Source organism: Saimiri boliviensis, chromosome 10, assembly GCF_048565385.1.
Source record: "Saimiri boliviensis isolate mSaiBol1 chromosome 10, mSaiBol1.pri, whole genome shotgun sequence".
Lineage (NCBI taxonomy): Eukaryota > Metazoa > Chordata > Mammalia > Primates > Cebidae > Saimiri > Saimiri boliviensis.
Window position 1 is genome coordinate 118,487,254 of NC_133458.1, and position 17,563 is coordinate 118,504,816.

The window sequence follows — 17,563 nt, forward strand, 5'->3', positions numbered from 1 at the left end:
TGGGCTTGGTGGTACACGCCTGTAATTATAGCTACTTGGGAGGCTGAGGCAGAATAATTGCTTGAACCCAGGAGGTAGAGGTTGCAGTGAGGCGAGATCGCACCATTGCACTCCAGCCTGGACAACAAGAGTGAAACTCCATCTCAAAAAAAGAATAATAGTAATAATAATGAAACTGAAAAGGGGAAATTTAGAGATAGAGGCACACACAAGAAGAACACCACGTGAAGACTGGAGTGATGGTGCCATAAACCAAGGAACTACAGGAGCTAGGAGGGAGGTTGGACAGACGCTTCCCTAGTGCTTTCAGAGCGAGCAGGGCCCTGCTGACATCTTGGCCTTGGACTTGTAGCTTCCACGACCCAGACGGTTTGCCATACTTTGTTAAGGCTGCACACGGAACGAATCCATTGCCACTCTAGGGTTGAGTTCAGCACTTCAGACTTCTTTTCAGCCATATCCTTTGTGTTAGAAGCTGTACACCCTTTCTATTCTGTGGGTTTATTCTTTATCTGCTATTTGTGGTGTTTTCACTGGGGCCCACCCTTTCTTCCCCTTGCCCTGGAACAGTGGTCTCTTACTCTTGCTGTATATTGGAGTCACCTGGGGAGTAGGAAACAAACAAAGAAACAAACAAACTGCCTGGTGGGCTCCACCCCAGCCAATTAATTGAAACTCTCTGGGAGTGAAGATCAAGTGTTTTATTAAAAACTCACCAGTTGATTACAATGTGCATTCGAGGCTAATAACCACCGAAGGAGGCAGGGACTAGACCATGTGCAGGGAAGGGCTGGGGGAGGAGGCTCCAACCAGAATCGAGCGGGGGATGGAAGGCTCTTCGCTGAAACCAAGAACACTAGGGCTGCACACCTCACTGACCTGAGTGTGGACTCTGGATCTCTACTTACCTGCTGTGACCATGTGCAAGTTTAGCTGCTGACTCCCGGGGCGTCCTGATTTATCCCTTAGGCACAATAATGACTATCTAGGAAGGCTGTGGTGAGGGTCTGTGGGAGGCTCTGTACCAGGGCAGTGAGTCCAGGGCTGTATGGATTACTGGGAGACAGACTGGAGACCTGAGCCCCCGCCCCCTTTTCTCAGTGAGTCTCCCTAGGCAGGAAGCCTCTACCTCTGTTACCTTCTGCCCATTTCCTAAATCTAGCCCTTGATTCCTCCTTCCCGCCCTCCCTCCCCAGCTACCTGCTCAAAACAATTGCAACATCCAATAGGCTTCCAAATCCAGGGTGACTTTGGATCTACATATCCTTTCTTCACAAAGAACACACAGTTGTTGAGGAAGGGTGCTGATTCCTCAAGGAAGCAGCTCCAGGGGCCGCGCATGAAATCACTGTGGCTTGCACCAGTGTGGGCTGCAGGCACTTCCTTAAAGGTGAAGTCATTCTGGGTGAAGGGCAGGCAGCTAACACACAGCCTCTGAAGGACTGCCCAGGAGCTCTCCAGTGGAGGACGGCCCTAGACCTTGGTGAAGTTTCTGGCTCCTGCGGGACCGCAGTCAGCTGTGGAGCGCATAACACTAGGACCGCCTCGGGAATCGCATCTCCGGAAGCTGGGCCTGGCACTGGTGGTTTCCAAAGCTCTCCAAGCAGTTCCTCAAAAGCTCTAGAGGCGATTCTGCTTCTGTGAAGGCAGATTGGCCACCCTTTTGTATTTTGTGTGCGTGCATGCATTTTGCCGTGTGGGAAGCTAGGCGCTCGCTCAGCTGTGTTAGGCGGCAATATCTACCAGACTCTCTTCTAGACATGGGATACAGAGGAAACCAAACACTCACGCTTGCACGAAGCTTCTTTTCTAGTCAGGGATCTGGAAAATAAACAAGTAGACAAATGTCTGAGAGATGATTTCAGACTCTGAGAAGTGCCATCAAGAAGATAAAACAGGGGAGTCGAATGGAAAGGACAGGGAGCATCATTTTAGTTAGGAGTCAAGTTACGCTTCTCCAAGGAGGTGACATTTGAATGGAAACTGGAGTGAAGAAAGAGAGTGAGCATATATGTACATATATATGCTCAAAGTGTATCCCAAAGTGGTGGGATTACAGGCATGAGCCACCCCACCCAGCCTCTGTGTGTGTGTGTGTGTGTGTGTGTGTGTGTGTGTGTGTATATATTTCAGAGGCTATATATATATACACACACAGGCTCTGTGTGTGTGTGTGTGTGTGTATGTGTGTATATATCATATATATATATGTATATTTCAGAGGCTATATGTATACACACAGGCTGGATGGGGTGGCTCATACCTGTAATCCCAGCATTTTGGGAGGCCAAGGCGGGTGGATCTTGAGGTCAGGAGTTTGAGACCAGCCTGACCAACATGGTGAAACCGCATCTCTACAAAAACAAAACAAAACAAAAATAGCTGGGTGTGGTGCATGTCTGTAATCCAAGCTACTCAGGAGGCTGAGGCAGGAGAATCCCTTGAACCCAGGAGGTGGAGGTTGCAGTGAGCTGAGATTGCACCACTGCACTCCATCCTGGGAGACAGAGCAAGACTCTGTCTCAAAAAACAAACAAACAAACAAACACAAAAACAAACGAAAGAAAGAAAGAGAGTAAGCAGTTCGGGAAATGTTGTGGGCAGGTGAACAGCCCTGTGCTTGGCCTGCTGGGAATAGCAGGGCCAGTGTGTCTGGAGGAGGCGGGGGGTGGGGGGGGGGGATGGAATGAGGAACAGCAAAGGGGCCAGAGGCCAGACCATAGAGACAGATGGGGCATTGCTGGGGCTTCAAATGTTTTCCTAAATATGATGGGGTACCTCTGAAGGTTTTGAGTAGGGCAGCCACATGACCTGACTTAGGTTTCAAATGAATCATTCTAGAGCATCAATTATTGTGGGCAAGAGTAGAGTCAGAGAGATCAGCTAGAGGTGGACTTTCAGGCACTGCCCAAGGAGCAGCTAGGAGAGGTTTACGCATATGCGGCAGGTAAAATATTATAGCAAGACTCTGAAGTGATTCCTAGGCAGTGTTTACTATTCTTAGAACTTCAAAGTATGGAATGTATGCTTTTTGCATATTGTCAAATAATTCTGCATATTTCAAATGTGATATATACAGTGTTATCTGAAGGTGGTCACAAGCTCAAACAAATTTGTGTGCATTGTTATTGATGTCTTTTTTGTGTGTGCAGCCCTTGCTGGTTTTATTACAGATTAGAGTGAAAGAAGTAATTTGTTGGGGTCAGATTTCTGAGGCAGCCTTTCAGGTAGATCTAGAAATTATTGTTTTCTTGACAAATAAACAAACTGGAAACTTGTAATTTTTCTTCAGTCTAATTATTTTGCCCACCCTTGTTTATAAATGTTGTGCCTTTTCTAATGGCTTGTACTTTTTATTGGTATCTATATCACCTCATTAATCTTGAGTCCAGATAATTACATGTGCATATTGTCATCTTAATCATGTTATTTAAGTCTGTGTTCCCAAAAGAGGTAATAATCTGTATTATCAAAGTAGATATTACTAAAATAGCATTCAGTAGACTGTCTAAGCAACATATTCTATACTATAAATAAAATATGGAAGCCATCAGAACCTGTATATTTCAAAATTTACCTAAAATTTGTATCCTTTTAAATGTTGCCTAAAATACTCTATAGACTCTTCCCATAACAGTTATAACATTAAAAGGAAATGTACTAGAAATGTTATACTCAATTATAAAAGGAATAATTAAATGGGCAGAAATTAAAGATGAATCCCCAAATAAAATTTCCAAAAATGGAACAAAATGTATAAGCAGTAAACACTTATATAAGTGGATTCATTTATGAAATGTTTTGAAATTTTTGTCTCAAATGCCCTGTAACATAAATGACAAGTATCATGAAGTCACCAAGAAGAAAACAATCTTAACCAAGTGTTATCTTAAGATAACAATCTTAACCAAGTTAACATCTCTATTAATGGGACAAACCAACTATGTATGCCTTCTGATATAATATCACTCCTGTGATAGGTCTGCCAAAAATGCTTAACCTGAATCTCATCATGAAGAGAGATGTTAGATAAACCCGAACAGAAGGACATTCTAAAAAACAACTTTTGTAGACTTTTTCTGTACTCTTCAAAAACGTCAAGGTCGCAAAAGGAAAAGAAAGAATGAAGAACTCTTCCAGACTAAGGAAATTAAAGACACAGAAAACTCAATGCCCCTAAGCAATCTTGGATTGGCTTTTAGACCAGGGAAACAAATTCATTTTTCTTTTATAATAAAGGATATTATTGGGATAATTAGTAAAATTTAAAGAATGCCTGCAAATTATATAACAATGTATATCAATGTTAATTTCCTGATTTTGATAATTGTGCTGTGATTACCATAAGAGTATGTTCTTGTTTCTTAGAGACATACATTGAAGTATTGAGGGGAAAAGTGCTGTCACATCTGCAACTTACTCATAATCCAGTTGAAGGCGAAGGAAAACTTTTCTGTTGTCTCTACTCTCCTAGGCTCTGGGTCTAGGGCCCTGCAAATTAGATTGACAAAAGACAGATTAACAAGAGCTACCAAGCAGAAGTTTATTAATACATGCAGCATGCATATAACTGGGAGAAACTCAGTGAGTAGTATCTCTATGGAGTAGTTAGAACTTGGGCTTATCTAGCATCTTAACAGAAAACAATAAATTTGCAAAGAATTGATAAGACAAAGGAAAAGGGTTTTAGGCTTCCCTGGGAGGCAGATTGTGGGAAGGTAAATACATGGGGCATACTAATGGCAGATAAGAGTTAATTCAGAAAGGTTTGTTTATGCAGGTCCATTTGATGCAGTCTCATCTCAGGTGATAAGGTTGTTATCTCCTTCCTTGAATGCCAAGGTGAGGACACCTTTACAAGGAGCCTTTATCTTCTGTTTTCAGGCAGATAGTGAGAAGGCCAAGAGCAGTTCTGTTTCTGCTTTTAAAAAAATTGCCTTCAGCTCAAAGTAAGTCTTATGCCAAAATGGCATTTTTTTTTTTTTTTTTTTTTTTTGAGACGGAGTTTCGCTCTTGTTACCCAGGCTGGAGTGCAATGGCGTGGAAAATGGCATATTTTGGAATGGCACACTCTGAACCCCTTCACAGTTCAGAAAAAAATAATAATACAAGAAAAAATGAGATATTTTACTGTGATAAAATGCTACTATTTGGGAAATCTGGGTGAAGGGTATACTTCACATTCATCTTGGAACTTTTATGTAAGTCTGAAATTATTTTGAATTATCAACTCTAAATTGGGCTTAGGAGAGAACATTTTATTTTCTCCAAAATTGCAGAACACCCTCTATCCTAGTGGTTTCTAAGCAGTAGGAAGGAAACTTTTCTTTTGTAAAGGTAAGGCAAGTGTTTCTGAGATTGCCTTAAATGTATATAAAATGGCTAAAAATATTTCAAAATTATCTTTTATGCATAGAGTTCTGACATACCAGAAGAGCTAGTTAGAATGAAATGGACCAGTAGAAAGTATTTTTCTGATGTATAGACTGCTGAATTCTTAAAGCTAATATATAATTTTTTTTCTTTTTCTTTGTGACTCCTTAAGAGTCAACTTGAAAATGTATAATTTAAAATATTTTATTCCCGCTGTTCATGAATTTGCAGAGGGATCCCAACCCTTGTTATTGAATGTGTTTTAGAAGAGGAAATGACATTTTACTAAGAAGTGAGAAAATCACCATAGAGGGCGTATTCAGAATGATGATAGCGATCAGTCCTGGAACCCTGTTACAGACTCTCTCCATCCCTATGGACTGGGAAGAGGTGTGGACACTGGATTTCTCATGTTCTAGAGATAAATTCCCCTGGACATTGGTTTGTGGATGGTTCAAGCTTTCACTCTTAAAAGTTTAATTTTTCCATCAATTTACATTTATGTTAATCTTATTGTCTACATTCCATCATGAAACCATCCATTGTTATTGTAAGTACTCTGGGATTGTCTTGTGAATTGTCACTTAAGAGGAAGTAGCCTGTTCCCAGTGGGTTCGCTCTTCAGTAGTGCAGGGTTGTAGATTACTGACCACTCGTGTATAGAATTAAGTTCACTTCATGGAGTTCTGCTTCTCAAACTCTGCCCTTGGTACTAGAATTTAGTAAACCAGTAACGTAGTGGGTTTAAATAATTATGGTGACCCCGATGACAGAAATGGTACTCTGAGAAAGGTTGGTTCTTTTCTTAGTAATAATTGTTTAATGAATGACCCGGGCTGTGAAGTTGGACATTATCTGGGATCTGTTCTCACTCTGCAGCAGCTGGGTAACCTTAGACAAGCTATCTTTGCTGCTAGCAGATTCTGTATTTGAGAATCTAGTTACTTGCTGATATCTGTTTGTAACCCCCACATCGGTGCTTATGGCACTTTTGTGGTCATTTGTGGGTGTGCAGAGCAATGAAAAATTTGAGTCACCTGATGGGCATGTTTCTAGCCTTGTCTTCTTGTTTCATTTCTCATATCGTCAGCAAGTACTCTTTTTGTGGTCTATTTAGTGCCATGTTTTTCACATTTTTGTGCTTTCTGTTGGTCATTTAGCTGCTTAAAAAGGCCCCAAGGGTGGTACTGGCCTGCTATCTAATGTTCCTAAGCGCAAGGAGTCTGTATGTGCCTCATGGAGGAAATACAAGTGTTAGATGAGCTTTGTTCAGGCATGAGTTAAGTGCTGTTGTCCCTGAGTTCAATGTTAATGAATCAATAATATGTGTCAAAGAAAGTGTCTTTAAACAGAAACACACATAAAGTTACATGTTGATTTGTTGACGACAATATTGCGACATTACTCTCAGAGGGACCTAACTCTGTATTTTCCTTCAGGGGCAATCACTGAGTGTTGGCAAATTCAGTGTTTGTGGTGACTGCATAGGATGTAACTACTTCTAATAGTGAGAATAGATTGTATTCAGTCTTTTCCAGTCTCAGCTTCGGAAAGTAACATCAACACATTATCAGTCATTATGCCAGGGCGACACACATAAACAAGGACTGTGTCAAGCAAACTGGGTCATAGGGTCATCTATCCTGGGTAAAATGGAGATTAAAATACCTTCTTTCAGCAGCATTCAGCAAATAATTGGCCATCCCCTATGGAGCCAGGTACTATATTGGAAAATGAGTATCAGTGATAGATAAAACCAACATGTCCTCTTTCTGCATGGTGTTTATAGTGTTTTGGAAAAGGTAGACACAACATGAATAAGCATACAAGTAAGCCTATTGTCTGTCATTCAAAGAGCCACCAGGATGGCTAAATAATAGAAAGGAGAGCTTTATTAGTGATGTGGGCTTGCCAGCCGGGAAGACAAAGTTTGTGCATGGACTGAAGGTGCTCTCTCTTGGAAGAGGGGAAGGTCAGCTTGGATTTTATCACAGGATGCATACTATACAAGAGTCATGCATTTTCAGCAGGTTTGGAGAAAAAGCTCTGCATATTTATGAGAGGATCCAAATACATGCATGATGGGTAAACACATATGCAACATACCTCCCACGTTCACTTTGGAGCATAGTTTTAGCATTTAAATGAGTTGGAAAGGCTCTTTACATCCAAAGGTGAACTGTAGGACACAAAGACAGTTTGTGTGCATCTTCTATAAGCTGCTGAAACTGGTCTGAGGTCTGCAGTACCTTATCAGAAAAGAGTGTTTGTGAAGCCCACCTTCTGTCCAATCAGAGTTAAAGAATCTTTGTGAGGCCCGCCCTCTGTCCAATCAGAGTTGTAGTGGCCTCGGTTGTAAACTCAGATTTGGGAGGAGTCTGATCTCTCCTATTGTTAGGAAGTTTAGAGCCATAGGAATTTAGAAATTTGCCATGCCGGCTGGATCCTGACACCTCAACACGTAATTAACTTTCTTTTCTTAACCTCAGAGTCATCTTAGTTGATAAAGGGGTATATATGGGGGCAGGGCACGGTGGCTCACGCCTCTAATCCCAGCACTTTGGGAAGCCGAGGTGGGTGGATCAAGAAGTCAAGAGATAAGACCAATCTGGCCAACATGGTGAAACCCCGTCTTTACTAAAAATACAAAAATTAGCTGGATGTGATGGTGCATGCCTGTAGTCCTGTAGTCCCAGCTACTCTGGGGGCTGAGGCAGGAGAATCCTTTGAACCTGGGAGGTAGAGGTTGCAGTGAGCTGAAATTGCACTACTGCACTACAGCCTCGAGACAGCGAGAGACTGTCTCAAAAAAAAAAAAAAAAAAAAAAAAAAAAAAAAAAAAAAAAAAAAAGGGTGGGTAATCTCTTTTGATCTCTCAGATCACAAGTATTAGGACCAGTTCTCTGAAGGGAAAGAATAAGCTGTTATTGGTAAAAGTAAGTATCAAATTGGGAAGTTGGAATGGTGAAGCATCGAAGGCCTCTTTGAAACGATGAAATTTAAAGCAAGTTCAGTAGATGAGCTTCATTTTACCAGGAAAAGAGCTTTCCAGGTGGAGAATGAGGTAATCTAGAGCCTGAGCCCTTCAAGGAAGACCTTAGTGGCTGAAAAGCAATGAACAAGAAGAATGTGATGCAAGGTAAGGTCTTGCTAAGAATCCTATGAGTGGGCCGGGTGTGGTAGCTCCTGCCTCTAATCCCAGCACTTTGGGAGGCCAAGGTGGGCGGATCACGAGGTCAGGAGATCAAGACCATCCTGGCCAACATGCTGAAACCCCTGTCTCTACTAAAAATACAAAAAAATTAGCTGGGCATGGTGGCGCACGCCTATAATCCCAGCTACTTGGGAGGCTGGGGCAGGAGAATTGCTTAAACCTAGGAGGTGGAGGCTGTGGTGAGCCAAGATCATGCCACTGCACTACAGCCTGGGTGACAATGTGAGGCTCCATCTCAAAAAAAAAAAAAAAAAAAAAAAAAAAAAATTATAGGAGCAATGGGGATCCACTGAAGGATTCTGAGCAGGGAACTAATAAGATGTTTTACAGTTCTCTGTAGTGTATGGAATTGGAAGTGGAAGGAAGAGCAAATGAATGCAAGGGACCAATTAGGATGCTACTGCAGGGGTCCATGCAAAAGTGACAGTGGCTGTAGAGGTGAAAGGAGAAGATAGGTTTGGAAGAGATACTTACAAAGTCAGATCTGTTGGTTTGAATATAAATGTTTAAGATTTTAAAAAAAAGATTGGGAATGACTTTCAGATGGTTTGAATAGAGGTGCCATTTTCTGAAAGGGGAAATGTTGGAGGAGAAATAGATCATGGGGCACAGAGTCAAGAGTATATAGCAAATTAAAATGCATTTACATAGAAGACTGTCTGTAAATATATATATATTTATACACTGGCAGTAGGAATTTTTAAAATGATATTTGTTCCTTTTATCTCCCTATTTTTTCTGAAGGGATATTTGTAGATTTGTGTTCATCAGAGTCCAAATTTGGTAACCCCTCTTTCTATTTTCCTATCAGTTTTCTGGACATTCTTTTGTATGCATTAGGGGGAAATGCTGTGTTCTGCCTCTCTTCACAAACTTCTGTGGTTTACCTGGTGCAGGTTTCAGATCTGCTTCAGGATGCCAGAAAGAGAGAGAACAGGGAGCTTCATCTGGTCTAGATTCTTGTACAGGCCACACAGTGTCCCAGCATTGGGCTTTTGAGGTTACAGCTCTTTAGTTTACTCCCAAGCTCAGCCGCTGTCCCAGGGCATTATCCTTATGCCAGCATGGCTGGAACTGTAGAACCTTCATTAGCAGCCATGCCACCAGCTGAACCACCCCACCCACAGGGACCTCCAGATTGTGTTTCTGAACTTAGATTGTGCTTCTGACTCCTCCTTCTATCTTTGGGAATTGGCTTGGGAAGAAAACTTTTCCTCTTAGGGTTGCATGGTCTGAGGAATGTGGGCTGTGCGTTAACTGTCAACAGACAGACTGAAAGGAGAAAAGACAAAGTTGAGTTCCATTTGCTGAGTACTCTTTGATGAGTGCTGCACAGACAGAGGTAAATTTATATACCAATTTAACAAGACGAGTAGTGCAGAGCTTCAGGGGGGAAGTATAATAGGCCCTGTTGTGCTTTTTGATGCTTATGGCAACGGATTTTGTACTTCCTGATACCAAGCGGCAGTCTTCTCCCACATAGGAAACACCTTGGAGGGGGTTCAGTGGTGGTTGGATTTCCCAGACATTCTGCTTAAATTCAGAATACTACTTTGGTGAGCTGTGAATCCCTTCAGACCCTAAATTTCCTTTCCTGTCAGAAGAATATTGGCCCATCAGAAAGTCTAAATTGAATGCCAGGAAAAAAGGGCTCCTGGAAGTGCCTTCTATCCACAGGCAAATATATCTACCTTCTCCCTAGTGATTTGCTCTGTCTACCAAAGAGCATTGAGAGGAGTGACCCTCTTGTGGTCACAAAAAATTTGGTATTCCCCATTCTCCCCTTGTCAGTGGCACTGGTGCATTCCATTTGCATAACTATGTGAGGCCACTGTGTTGACTCATCCCTGAACCCAGAAACTGCCTCATGTAACTTTTCCCTTTGGCTACCCTGAGACACATGACCCAGCAGCTTCACTTTCCTGAAGCTTGTAAGACATATTACATCCTGTGGATATAGAGATTTTTAACTACAGATGGTCCCTGACTTCAGTGTAAGACTTTTGGGGGTTCAATGGTGCAAAAGCAATAAGCATTCAGTAGAAACTGTACTTTAAATTTTGAATTTTGGTAGTTTTCTAAGCTAGCAATATGTGGTGTAATAGTCTCCAAAGCTCACAGTCAGTCATGAGATCACAATGATTTTGCCCAACTGTAGGCTAATGTAAGTGCTCTGAGCACCTTGAAGGTAGACTAGGCCAAGCTATAATGAATGTCCTGTCGGTTAAGTATATTAAATGTATTTTTCGTTTGTGAACTTTTCAACTTAACAGAACATAACTCCATCGAAAGTCAAAGAGCATTGGTAATGGATAATTAAGGGATGCTGTGAGTTACCAGTTCACAGATTTCTTGCAACACTTTAATCTTGGGTAAATGAAAATATTACACTCTAATGGATTCTTCTTGCCCGCTACACAGATACAGCCAATACACTGAGACAGTGGTGTTAAAATAGAGAATGAGTTTAGTTATCACAAGGCAGTTGAGCAGAAGGACAGGAGATATTTCTCAAATCTGCCTCTCTGAGAGCTTGGAGGGTTGGGTTTTTAAAAGATAATTTGGTGGTCAGGGGGCTAGGGAATGAGTGATGCTGATTGGTTGTGGATGAACTCATAGGAGTGTTGAAAAGTGTCTTCATGTGCTGAGTCAGTTTCTGGGTGGGGGTTACAGAACTGATTGAGTCAGTTTCTTGGGATGAGTCAGGTCCCTGAGGTGGCAGTTGGTTCACCAGAATGCAAAAATCTGAAAAATATCTCAAAGACCAATCTTTGATTTTAGAATTGTTATATTATCTATACAAACAATTTAGAGAAGTCATAAATCTTTTAGCTTCTGGCAACATGACTCCTGAGCAGTAAACAAGCTAGGGAACAATAGCTGGTTATCACTTATCTATGCAGGTCTTAGCAGAATTCAGTCCCCTCCCACAGTTAGCTTCCTCTATGCCCAGGACTGTGCAGGGCAGTTAGCTCATGGGGTTTGAAGGAAGATGGAGTTGGGTATGTCAGATTTCTTTCACTGTCCTGGTTTTGCAAAAGCAGTTTAGAAAAATGTTTAAAAACAGTGCCACTAGATCAGGTCTGTGACCAAAGGTGTAATTCTAAACCTTACTAACTAACTGAATTGATTCATCTCTTCCTTCAAGGGCTGTAAAAATCAATGTTTTATTGTTGTTGTTAAGTTTTTTTTAGCTGTAAGTTTATTCAGTCCAAAATAATCCTCTTCAGTTTTACTGAGGTGGCTGACCACATCCACACCAAACCCATCTCTAAACTGGAATTCGGTTGCTGCCCCAGCCCCAGCCTCAGCTTTATTGTCAGCATCAGGGAGTACAGTACTTTGTCTCTAGGGATCTCTGTTGGCTTCCCCTCTTGTGAGTCTTGCAGGTCACTCACCCTCCATACCTTTAGGCTAAGGTCTGCCAATCTCTGGACAGCTGTGGTGTAGGGTGGCAGGCATAATCTCAGGGGGCAGATGAAGGTAATCACAGAGATGGTGGATACCCTCATTGGTAAGGCACCAGTAGAAATGTCTCCAGGCAAACTGTTCCTTCACATAGCCTCAGGACTTGAGAGACTGCATGGTCTCCATGACGTGAAGGTTGGGCACATTCTTGTCTGCCAGCTCCAGGTGCTTAGGCGTGTGGACGTCCTTCTTTTTCCACAATGACTCCTTCCTTAAAAAGGAGTTCATAAATGGCAATCCTGTTCTTCTTAGGCATCAACATCTTGGCAGCTGTAGGGTCAGGGGCTGGGGCTCAAATCAGTCGTTTTTGGTTAGGAACCATTTAATATTTGTTTACTAGATTATAAAAACAGAAATATTTTCTTTTTCTTTTTTCAATTAGCAAGTGTTTAGCAATGGAAGTCTAATACGCTATAATACAATTGATTATACCTTCTCTTGAGCACTGTGTTGCTTCTAGGGAGAGGAAATATTAGAGGAATCAGGAAGATGGGAACAAAGAGCCAAAAATTACTTTGTGGAGTTAAGAGATTTATTTAAACAACTATATATATAATATATATATATATATAACATATATATATAACATATATATATAATATATATATATAACATATATAACATATATATAACATATATATATAATATATATATAACATATATAATATATATATAACATATATATATATATATATATTTTTTTTTTAAGATGGAATTTTGCTCTTGTTACCCAGGCTGGGTACAATGGCACCACGATCTCGGCTCACCGCAACCTCTGCCTCCTGAGAATTGCTGGGTTCAGGCAATTCTCCTGCCTCAGCCTCCTGAGTAGCTGGGATTACAGGCACGCACCACCATGCCTAGCTAATTTTTTGTATTTTTAGTAGAGACGGGGTTTCACCGTGTTGACTAGGATGGTCTCGATCTCTTGACCTTGTGATCCACCTGCCTCGGCCTCCCAAAAACTATATTATTTTTTAATCTGGCAAGCAGTAATGATACATTGGATATAGCATATATAGCTTTTAGCAAGATTTCAAAAAAAGTTATTAATTCTTAGACAACATGAAGAAATGAGAACTGGATGCTGATACAGTTAGACAGGTTGGTTGCATAACAACAGAAAAGCCTCAACCTCCCCTCTCCTTCCTTCCATGTGGATACTTGGGTGACCCTGAGCTGATATTCAGCTAGGATGCACTGGCATACTGGTCTGTTAGAGGCAGCATCCATTCGGATAGATCACTGTGCACCCGGTACTGTTGTAAAATATTTTAAATATGCTCTCAGGGTGTAATAAACTAGAGCTCTTGGGAAAAGCAGACTGAAGCTGAGCTATGGCCACGTTAGCATTTTGGGAACTTCATGCATGGTGCCCACTCCCTATCTCTAATTAAAATGAGAAGCAATAATAAAATAAATAAGGAAGTCCAACACTGTACATTTTTCCCATAATGATGACTTCAGTGTGTTTTTAGAAGTATTAAGTAACAAATTATGTTTTATTTTCTCATTGATTGGGTGTTCCTGCTTTGCTGGTGCCTTAAACATGAGCCTTTGTTGAGCTCAGAGTAGGCCTCCTGAGGCAGCAGGGAAGGAAAAGAATGGAGAATTACGAATTGGTTCTATTTTGAACTTCCATAGTAGTTGTGTTGGCTTAAAGTGAGTGCAAATTGTTTGCACAGCCATTAAGCGTTTATGATAATATATTGAGTTGTTTAGAAGAAAGCACTGCTAAAGTTAAAATAGCACCACAAACAAATAAGCTTTGGAATTCCTTTCTTTTTCTTTTTTTTGTGGAGATGAAGTCTCGCTCTGTCATCCAGGCTGTAGTGCAGTGGCATGATCTCGGCTCACCGCAGCCTCCACCTCCTGGGTTCAAGCTATTCTCCTGCCTCAGCCTCCTAAGTAGCGGGGATTACAGGCATGCACCCTGACACCTGGCTAAATTTTTTTATTTTTATTTTTAGTAGAGACAAGGGTTTCAACATGTTGGCCAGGCTGGTCTCAAACTCCCGACCTCAGGTGATCTACCCACCTCAGCCTCCCAAAGTTCTGGTATTATGGGTGTGAGCCACCACACCTGGCTGCTTTGGAATTCTTTTAATGGAAAAATAAAGCAAAATACTCAACAGAGAGGGATTTACTGCAAAAGCATAAATTGATTGAACTACTTACCACTTTAGCATATTGGATTGGAGAAATAATTTGCTTTTCACTTTAGGGTAAGTGCGCCTTTCCCAGAAGCAGTCTCCACTAGCGCCATCTTCAGCGTTACATCTGATTCCATCTTCTGCTATACCATTAAATGCTGACTCTCAAGGCAGACAGTGGGACAGGATATCAGGCGGAACCATTTACCTGCCTGGGTGATGTTTCCCTGTAGATGACACAGCACAAGTGCCACTTCTGCACCAGCCCTGGGAGTCTGGCTCTTCCTCTTAGAAGCCTCAGGATACAGTGTTGGTTCTAGTTTCATTTACCATCATTAAGAGCCTGTCTGACTGGAAGAGATGTTATCTCATGATAATTGTTCCCTTCTGCTCCATGCCAGGTTGGAAAGATAGATAATGATGAAAAAGTGTTCTGAGAAGTACCAACTGACAGGTCCCCTAAGGAGTGAGGGATTAATTTAGAAATACAGTGGAAAATTCTCTTTAAATATGTAAACTAGATTGAAGGGACTGGCAGAAAGTAGGGTGACGGTTGTTTATGAAATTATTCCATTTTTACTAGTTTGAAATACACTTGCATATGTTTCTGTTAGCCTTGGGAAGGAGAGAAAATTTTATTAGCATAATTCCAAGTTATAAAAAGCACTCATTATTAAATTGCTATAACTTTAAAAGTGAGATGTGTAAGTTAAGGAGAGATAAAAAGATAAATGCCTGGAAAATTTTATTTTGATCTGCCTGGCTTTCTGAACTTAGAAAATAGTAATGATCATTTGTTGAACATTTATTATGTACCAGGGACTCACTGCAATCATTTAATCATCTCAGCAACCCTGTGAGGTATAGTGGTGTAACTCCCATTTTACAGATGGGGAAACTGAGGCCTGGCAAGGTTAAGTGATTTGCCCAGAGTCACCTGGCTAGTGTTAGATCCAGGGTTCCAGCCCAGGCCGTCTGACCTCAGAGGTTATGGTTTTCATTCTTCATATTTTAAATGCCTCAGTCACTTAACTTTTTTAGGTTAGTTTCCTTATTTTTAAAATATGGGGCAAGACTAGATTCTTTATAATAAATGAGAGTTTTGGAACTGTGCTATCTTCTTTTTAACTGAAACTGAGCAGAGGTAATGTTCATCACATATTCACTGCAAAAGGTCAAAAGAATGACTAAATGGTAATTACCAGCAGTATTTGTAGCAATTTAAGTCATTTCAGGATTTTATCTTTGACAGTTATTGGTTATTAGTTTTAGTAACAGGGACATGGAGAGAAGGTATTTTTGAGTCTACATCTCAGTTGCTTCCTGATTTTTCTCTGAACCAATCTCCCCCAACCACATCATCTCCTTGGAGCTGCTAAATAATCACACCGCTAGCAAAGGAAATCGGCTGCTCTTTGCAACTCATCAAGGTAGTGATGACTAAATGCAGAGGATGAGTGAGAAGAGGGAATTTCAGGCCACGAATAAGAAACAGGCCACTAATTAGGAGCACCAGGAGAGACTGCAGTTATCTTGTGCTATTCAATCTGGAAGTTATTAAACTCTACCTTAGTAGAAAATGTGCACTTGACTTCCTTAGGAAAGAAAAGAAGTGTTCATTAGCAGATCATAGATTACTCCACATTGTTTGGAGTTTCCTAAGACATAGCCAATTGAAATATATATATGTACTTTGATGTTTATTACTGAAGGAACTCCCCCCGCCCCCCATTTTGTTACTGTGCTTAACTTTGGTGTTGCACGGAAGTAAGTTTTCAAGTAAATGAAAGCTAAAACTAAGTATTTCATAATAGATTATAATGAAATGTTAAACTTTTATTGAGTATGCCATATAAGCAAATGAGGCATTAGAAAGTCTATGTACTGTTTAGATAAGAATTATAAGATGAATATCCATGTACCCATCATGCAGCCTAAGAAATAGAACACTACCAGTACTTTTGAAGCCTGATGCCATTCTCCTCCCTAACTCAAGTAAGATTGTCCTGAATATTTTATTAGTAATTTCTTTGTTTTATTTTAGGGTTACACAAATGTCAATAATAGTTTTTGCCACTTTATAAAAATGGAATGATTCTCTCTGAATTTTTCAGTGGCTTGTTCAACATTAACATTATGTTTCTGAAATTCACCTGTAAGAATGTAGTTCACCCATGTAGATGTAATTCACTTTTACTCTTCAGAGTATAGTCCATTTTATGAATATGGGACAGTTAATTTTTCTCAGGAGAGAGAGACATTTATTTGAGTTGCTTCCATTTTCTTGCTATTGGGAGGATGTTGTGAATATTTTTGTCCATCTGCCTTAGTGTAGATGAGCAAGAGTTTTTCCAGGATGTATATGCAGGAAAGGAGATGCTGTGTTGAAGGCTACACACTCCTAAAATTTTACTGGGCAATGCTAATTTGTTTCCAAAGTAGTTGTACCAATTTTAACTCTCACCAGGGGTACGTGAAAGTTCCTGTTGCTGGCCGGGCATGGTGGCTTACGCCTGTAATCCCAGCACTTTGGGAGGCTGAGGTGGGCCTATCACCTGAAGTCAGGAGTTCGAGACCAGCCTGACCAACATGGAGAAACCCCATCTCTACTAAAAATACAAAATTAGTTGAGCATGGTGGTACATGCCTGTAATCCCAGCTACTCGGGAGGCTGAGGCAGGAGAATCACTTGAACCTGGGAGGTGGAGGCTACAGTGAGCTGACACGGTGCCATTGTACTCCAGGCTGGGCAAAAACAGTGAAACTCTGTCTCAAAAAAAAAAAAAAGAAAACCTTCCTGTTGTTCCACATACTTGCCAACACTTGGGGGATTGTCAGATTGTATACATTTTCTAGTCTTTTGGGTGTAAAGTGGTATCAGCCTGGGGGTCTCTGCATACCTCTCATTACTAGTGAAGTTAGCCGTCTTTTTATAGGTTTATTGACCTTCTTGTTTTTTCATGAAATGCGTGGATATGGCTTTTGGGTTGCGTGTCCTTTTTGTATTGGTTCATTGGAGTTCTTTATATATTTTGTGTGCTAAATCTTTGTTCATTATAGATGTTATTGTAGAGGCAGAAAGGGGGTGATCCTTTTCTCCCCATCATAAGAGCCACAGCCCACACCTTTATAACAAAATACAGATCAACAAGAGAAAAACATAACAAATTCATTAATATGCTTAAACACGGGAGCCATACAACACATGAAAACTCAAGAAAGGAGCAGATGGTTGATGCTTAAATTTCCTTTTCATTGGGGAGAAGGAGGTGGAGAGCCGTAAATGAATGGGCTTAAAAAGCACACCAGTGGTTTGGAAATGATTCTCTTTGGACTCTGAATGGGACCTAAGGAC

General features: G+C 40.9%; 1 protein-coding gene and 1 pseudogene across 6 annotated transcripts in view; one reads left to right on the plus strand and one right to left on the minus strand.

Annotated features, from left to right (window-relative positions):
- ELMO1 (engulfment and cell motility 1) overlaps positions 1-17,563 on the plus strand; it is a 573,930-nt gene that overhangs the window by 64,678 nt on the left and 491,689 nt on the right. The window lies entirely within an intron of this gene.
- LOC120360900 (small ribosomal subunit protein eS10-like) lies at positions 11,820-12,317 on the minus strand (annotated as a pseudogene).